Source organism: Alosa pseudoharengus, unplaced genomic scaffold (assembly GCF_046254945.1).
Source record: "Alosa pseudoharengus isolate Yale_2024_CS ecotype anadromous, Long Island Sound unplaced genomic scaffold, YU_APseudo_1.1 YU_APseudo_1.1_scf_7, whole genome shotgun sequence".
NCBI classification, from domain to species: Eukaryota; Metazoa; Chordata; class Actinopteri; order Clupeiformes; family Clupeidae; genus Alosa; species Alosa pseudoharengus.
Window position 1 is genome coordinate 725,949 of NW_027468859.1, and position 7,500 is coordinate 733,448.

The window sequence follows — 7,500 nt, forward strand, 5'->3', positions numbered from 1 at the left end:
ACACACACACCACAAGCACACACACACATGCACACACACACACACACACCACAAGTACACACACACACACACACACACACACACACACACCATAAATATAATATGCACGCACGCACACACACACACACACACACACACACACACATACACACACACACACACACACACACACACACACCACAAGCACACACACATACACACACATACACACACACACACATCACACCATAAATATAATGCACACATCACAGTGTTCCATAAGCCTACATCCCTATAATAATAACTATAATTATGGTTATGGATTTGGCATAAATTAAATATAAATATAATATTTTCCATAAGCCTACATCACACCATAAATATAATATGCATGGCATCACACCATGAATATAATGTTTCATAAGCCTACGTCACACCATGAATATAATATCTACCAATGAAGTGTGGAGCTACTTTGAGCCTCGTAAATGGTGTAAAACAGTGATTTATTTGCATGGCTAAGCCAATGCCCGAGGCACCCCCTGTAAAAAACTGTTGGTAGCATCGGCTAACTAGCACCAGATTTCGGAGTGCAGGGGACAACCTGAGATGAGCTCGACCCTGGTCGAGAGCTGTGACGCAGGACGTCCCCTGATTGGCTAGTCAGTAGGCGATGCAATGTGTTGATTGGCTCTGCAGAAACTGTCAAGACAGTGCCAAAATTCGCTGATTGGCTCTTCAGAAACGACGACAAAACACTGCCAAAATTCGTGTCTGTAAAAAAGTTTTGTAGCTTCGTAGATCCAGTTTGTACACAAAAGATAGATGTTGCACTTCTCCCATGCCTGTAGCTATAAAGCTGTTCCACACACATTCAAACTAAATCCCTGTGGACAAATGTTTTTCACAAGTGCACAAAATATTTCTGCAGGTACGCATTTTTTTTGCACACAGACAAATTAATTCCACAGTTACAAAATGGTTCTACACTTGTGCAAATCATATTCTCGAAGACAAAACTCTATTACACATGTGAATATCTTTTCACGGGCACACAATCTTTATGGCATTGTTCTGATTCTATACTATAAGTGATGCAGGGTAACATCACTTCTGTTGACGTTCAAACAAAACAGAGAGTTAGCTCGCTACTCCCTCCCCCTCCCTCCTGTGCAATTGAAACTCTCCCAAACGCTGTATTCGCTTAGCTATATTCGGGGCACAGGCAGCTAGCGGATAGTGATGTTAGCTGTATTCGGGGCACAGGCAGCTAGCGGATAGTGATGTTAGCTGTATTCGGGGCACAGGCAGCTAGCGGATGGTGAGGTGATGTTAGCTGTATTCGGGGCGCAGGCAGCTAGCGGATGGTGAGGTGATGTTAGCTGTATTCGGGGCACAGGCAGCTAGCAGATAGTGATGTTAGCTGTATTCGGGGCACAGGCAGCTAGCGGATGGTGAGGTGATGTTAGCTGTATTCGGGGCACAGGCAGCTAGCGGATGGTGATGTTAGCTGTATTCGGGGCACAGGCAGCTAGCGGATAGTGATGTTAGCTGTATTCGGGGCACAGGCAGCTAGCGGATGGTGATGTTAGCTGTATTCGGGGCACAGGCAGCTAGCGGATGGTGATGTTAGCTGTATTCGGGGCACAGGCAGCTAGCGGATAGTGATGTTAGCTGTATTCGGGGCACAGGCAGCTAGCGGATAGTGATGTTAGCTGTATTCGGGGCGCAGGCAGCTAGCGGATGGTGAGGTGATGTTAGCTGTATTCGGGGCGCAGGCAGCTAGCGGATGGTGAGGTGATGTTAGCTGTATTCGGGGCACAGGCAGCTAGCGGATGGTGATGTTAGCTGTATTCAGGGCGCAGGCAGCTAGCGGATGGTGAGGTGATGTTAGCTGTATTCGGGGCACAGGCAGCTAGCGGATGGTGAGGTGATGTTAGCTGTATTCGGGGCACAGGCAGCTAGCGGATAGTGATGTTAGCTGTATTCGGGGCGCAGGCAGCTAGCGGATGGTGAGGTGATGTTAGCTGTATTCGGGGCGCAGGCAGCTAGCGGATGGTGAGGTGATGTTAGCTGTATTCGGGGCACAGGCAGCTAGCAGATAGTGATGTTAGCTGTATTCGGGGCACAGGCAGCTAGCGGATGGTGATGTTAGCTGTATTCGGGGCACAGGCAGCTAGCGGATGGTGATGTTAGCTGTATTCGGGGCACAGGCAGCTAGCGGATAGTGATGTTAGCTGTATTCGGGGCACAGGCAGCTAGCGGATAGTGATGTTAGCTGTATTCGGGGCGCAGGCAGCTAGCGGATGGTGAGGTGATGTTAGCTGTATTCGGGGCGCAGGCAGCTAGCGGATGGTGAGGTGATGTTAGCTGTATTCGGGGCACAGGCAGCTAGCGGATGGTGATGTTAGCTGTATTCAGGGCGCAGGCAGCTAGCGGATGGTGAGGTGATGTTAGCTGTATTCGGGGCACAGGCAGCTAGCGGATGGTGAGGTGATGTTAGCTGTATTCGGGGCACAGGCAGCTAGCGGATAGTGATGTTAGCTGTATTCGGGGCGCAGGCAGCTAGCGGATGGTGAGGTGATGTTAGCTGTATTCGGGGCGCAGGCAGCTAGCGGATGGTGAGGTGATGTTAGCTGTATTCGGGGCACAGGCAGCTAGCGGATGGTGATGTTAGCTGTATTCGGGGCACAGGCAGCTAGCGGATAGTGATGTTAGCTGTATTCGGGGCACAGGCAGCTAGCGGATGGTGATGTTAGCTGTATTCGGGGCACAGGCAGCTAGCGGATGGTGATGTTAGCTGTATTCGGGGCACAGGCAGCTAGCGGATAGTGATGTTAGCTGTATTCGGGGCACAGGCAGCTAGCGGATGGTGATGTTAGCTGTATTCGGGGCACAGGCAGCTAGCGGATAGTGATGTTAGCTGTATTCGGGGCACAGGCAGCTAGCGGATAGTGATGTTAGCTGTATTCGGGGCGCAGGCAGCTAGCGGATGGTGAGGTGATGTTAGCTGTATTCGGGGCGCAGGCAGCTAGCGGATGGTGAGGTGATGTTAGCTGTATTCGGGGCACAGGCAGCTAGCGGATGGTGATGTTAGCTGTATTCAGGGCGCAGGCAGCTAGCGGATGGTGAGGTGATGTTAGCTGTATTCGGGGCACAGGCAGCTAGCGGATGGTGAGGTGATGTTAGCTGTATTCGGGGCACAGGCAGCTAGCGGATAGTGATGTTAGCTGTATTCGGGGCGCAGGCAGCTAGCGGATGGTGAGGTGATGTTAGCTGTATTCGGGGCACAGGCAGCTAGCGGATGGTGAGGTGATGTTAGCTGTATTCGGGGCGCAGGCAGCTAGCGGATGGTGAGGTGATGTTAGCAGTGTATTCGGGGCACAGGCAGCTAGCGGATAGTGATGTTAGCTGTATTCGGGGCACAGGCAGCTAGCGGATGGTGATGTTAGCTGTATTCCAGCTGTATCGCTGTGTGGGGCGGAAGCTGCACTGAATACAACAGGAAAGCCCTGCAGCGCATAGTGAACACAGCTGGAAGGATTATTGGTGCTTCACTCCCCTCCCTGAAGGACATTTACACCACCCACCTCACCCGCAAGGCGACCAAAATTGTGAGTGATGCAAGTCACCCCGCTCACAATCTGTTTGATCTACTGCCCTCTGGGAAGAGGTACAGAAGCCTGCGCTCCCGCACTACCAGACTCACCAACAGCTTCATACACCAAGCTGTTAGGATGCTGAACTCTCTCCCTCCTCTCCCCCCTCCACCCTCAGCTACATAACATCCTGGACATTGGACCCACAATGGCCGCCTGCACCACTCCACTTGCACACTTGTACACTTTGCAACTTGTTGTTGTTGTCCTGAAAACACAACACTTCTGCTGCTCTTACATAACTTGCACCACTATGCCACTTTATTTCTTACTTAGGTCAAACAGAACTACCTCAGCCTTTTATTGGCCTGACTTTGCACTAGTATTTTATTTTATTGACTGTCTATGCACAATTTCAACCAAATTTTGCTGCTCTTATTTTTTCATTATATGTGCCCTCTTATTTACTTATTTACTTACTTTTTTGTTTACTTGAATGTTATGTTTGTCTGTGGACTTAAAATTGGTAAAATATGTCTTGTCTCCACCGTGGGATAGTGAGAAACGTAATTTCGATCTCTTTGTATGTCTGGAACATGTGAAGAAATTGACAATAAAGCAGACTTTGACTTTGACTTTGACTATTCGGGGCACAGGCAGCTAGCGGATGGTGAGGTGATGTTAGCTGTATTCCGACACCCTATGTCTCTCCAGATTTTGCAAATTAGTGGTAATATACTTGTTTATTTCAAGTATTTTCTGTAAAAATAGTTTAGCGTACATATCGTACACTCGACAGGAACATTTGGAAATCGGTTCCTGCAATCCCGACATCTTTATCAGCGTAATACCAGAGATTGCTAGATCAGCGAGACCTACGAACTCCACCACACCAACCGAAAGGGACTTCAGACGGACCAGAAAACGTAAACAAAGGGACTCTCATGGAGGAGTTTGAGCGAGGCTAAAGCTAACTCCACATCACTAAAGCTAACTCCACATCGAGAGCTCTTCAGATTGAGCGAGGCTAAAGCTAACTCCACATCACTAAAGCTAACTCCACATCGAGAGCTCTTCAGTTTGAGCGAGGCTAAAGCTAACTCCACATCGAGAGCTCTTCAGTTTGACGTGAAATTGATTGAGCTCATCACTATTCATGAGCTCGCCCAGTTGAGACCATGCCCACAAAATTAGTTTAGCTCTGTGACAGTTTTCGTAGGCCTATGCAAGGATGGCTGAATGTCAACATGCTTGTGCACTATGCACGAATAGAACTTCAACAATGCATTTTGCCCAAGAACCGAGACTTGAGGATCAAATGGCTTCAGTTTATTTTTTGGAAAAATGCCACAGGCTTTGCAAAAAGGTTATTGTTGAAGCCTGGAGCAGTAGGTTACAATCGCAGCAGTCTACGACCAGTGCCCGTAAGTAAAACGTTATTGTCAACTCAAGGAAGTGCCATGTTATACAGGTTTAATGGACTCGCTAGCCTAGTAGGTTTAATGCCCATTTGGACAATGCTAGCACTCGCTAGCCAAGCTAAGTTCATGCCATGATTACGGCTGTCATGTTATGGACAAAACCTACTAGCTGTTAGCCAATCAGAGTGAAGCAGCTTAGCTCGTTGAATATTAATGAGAACTGGCGCAAATCGAGCTGAGTCTTCCTGCATGCTTTCAATACCACGCTAGTATGGCTTGAAACAAGGTAACCAAGGCATGTTTTCCACAAAAAATGTCACAGAGTCCATGGTAGAACTTCAGACATTACCACAAAGTAATGAAATACGTGTGGCAGGGCATCTTTAATAAATAATAATAAATGTCTGAATTATTTATTTGTTTAATAAATAATATTAAATGTCTGAGTTATTTATTTGTTTAATAAATAATAAGTGTCTCTGAATAATGTATTTGTTTAATAAATAATAATATCTGAATAATGTATTTGTTTAATAAATAATAATAAATGTCTGAATAATTTATTTGTCCTTTTGAATATTCACTATAGTGACATCATATGCAGCACACATCATCAGTGTTTCCCACAGGACTTTACAGCACTTTACATCTTAACACACACCTCCCGCCTTAACTACACTGTCCAAAGCCATAATAATAAATAATCATTTCATCATTTCATAGCTCTTTCATTGTAGAGCTGCTTCTCCACACACACACACACACGCACACACACACACACACACATACTACACACACACACACACACACATACACACACACACACACACACACACACATACTACACACACACACACACACACACACACACACACACACACACATACTACACACACACACACACACACACACACTACACACACTACACACACACACACACACACACACACACACACACACACACTGCTGACATGCATGCAGTAGGGGCCCACGGTAGATACATCTCAAACACAACATGAGATATGGCAGCGTGTGGGTGTGGGTGTGTGTGTGTGAGTTAGTGTGTATGCATGCGCGTGTGTGCGTGTGTGTGTGTGCGTGTGTGCACGTGTGTGTGTATGTGTGTGTGTGAATTAACCTGCAGTGTTTGAGATCAGTGGAATCGGAGTCAGTGCCCCCCTCATGATCAATACCACTCAGAACATGAGATATGGCAGAGTGCTACATCTCAATCTCTCTGCTCGAGGGGGCCATCTTGTGGCCAATATTATTTAACCTTTATATGCTCCCACTTGGACAAATCATCAAGAACAGTTTGATGTCCTGTCATAGCTATAATGACCCCCACAAATCATCAAGAACAGTCTGATGTCCTGTCAATCATCAAGAACAATCTGATGTCCTGTCATAGCTATAATGACCCCCACAAATCATCAAGAACAGTTTGATGTCCTGTCATAGCTATAATGACCCCCACAAATCATCAAGAACAGTCTGATGTCCTGTCAATCATCAAGAACAATCTGATGTCCTGTCATAGCTATAATGACCCCCACAAATCATCAAGAACAGTTTGATGTCCTGTCATAGCTATAATGACCCCCACAAATCATCAAGAACAGTCTGATGTCCTGTCAATCATCAAGAACAATCTGATGTCCTGTCATAGCTATAATGACCCCCACAAATCATCAAGAACAGTCTGATGTCCTGTCAATCATCAAGAACAATCTGATGTCCTGTCATAGCTATAATGACCCCCACAAATCATCAAGAACAGTCTGATGTCCTGATGACCCCCACAAATCATCAAGGACAGTCTGATGTCCTGTCAATCATCAAGGACAGTTTGATGTCCTGTCATAGCTATAATGACCCCCACAAATCATCAAGAACAGTTTGATGTCCTGTCAATCATCAAGGACAGTTTAATGTCCTGTCAATCATCAAGGACAGTTTGATGTCCTGTCATAGCTATAATGACCCCCACATTTATTTAGACCTGTCACCTAATGATTAAGGCCCCCTTGAAACTTTTGGTCAATGTATTGTCCAAATTAACAACTAGATTTCTCAAAATTGTCTTCAGCTGAAAACAAAAAACTGAAGTACTTTTTGGTTGCCATCTTCTTGACACAAAAGGGCTTAAATAAAGGAGGAACGCAAAGGGTCATTCCACGCCAACTCAGCCACCCATGTACATGACACCTCTCAGATTTTGCTGAAAAGCGGGTCAATATCTCAAACGGTTTGCCCGTGGCGTCCATTTGAAATTCGGGTGCCACGGCCCTAATTGGAATTTCACATTTCATCCTTTGCCATTTTTGGAAGCCCATAACGTCTGTTCTAATAGTGGTAGAAGGCTGGAAACTGGTGTGGTGTGTGGTAAAGAATCAACATTCCTTACTGTTTGGATGAGAGGTGGGTCACCAAAGCCCTAAAAAATGTTGACAGCATGTGTGATTTTTCACTTTTTGGGTAGCCGTAGCACCACGATTAAT

The 7,500-nt window shown here is 46.2% G+C and overlaps 1 protein-coding gene across 1 annotated transcript in view; it reads right to left on the reverse strand.

Moving 5' to 3' along the window:
• dcph1 (damage control phosphatase 1) overlaps positions 1-7,500 on the reverse strand; it is a 17,315-nt gene that overhangs the window by 3,038 nt on the left and 6,777 nt on the right. The window lies entirely within an intron of this gene.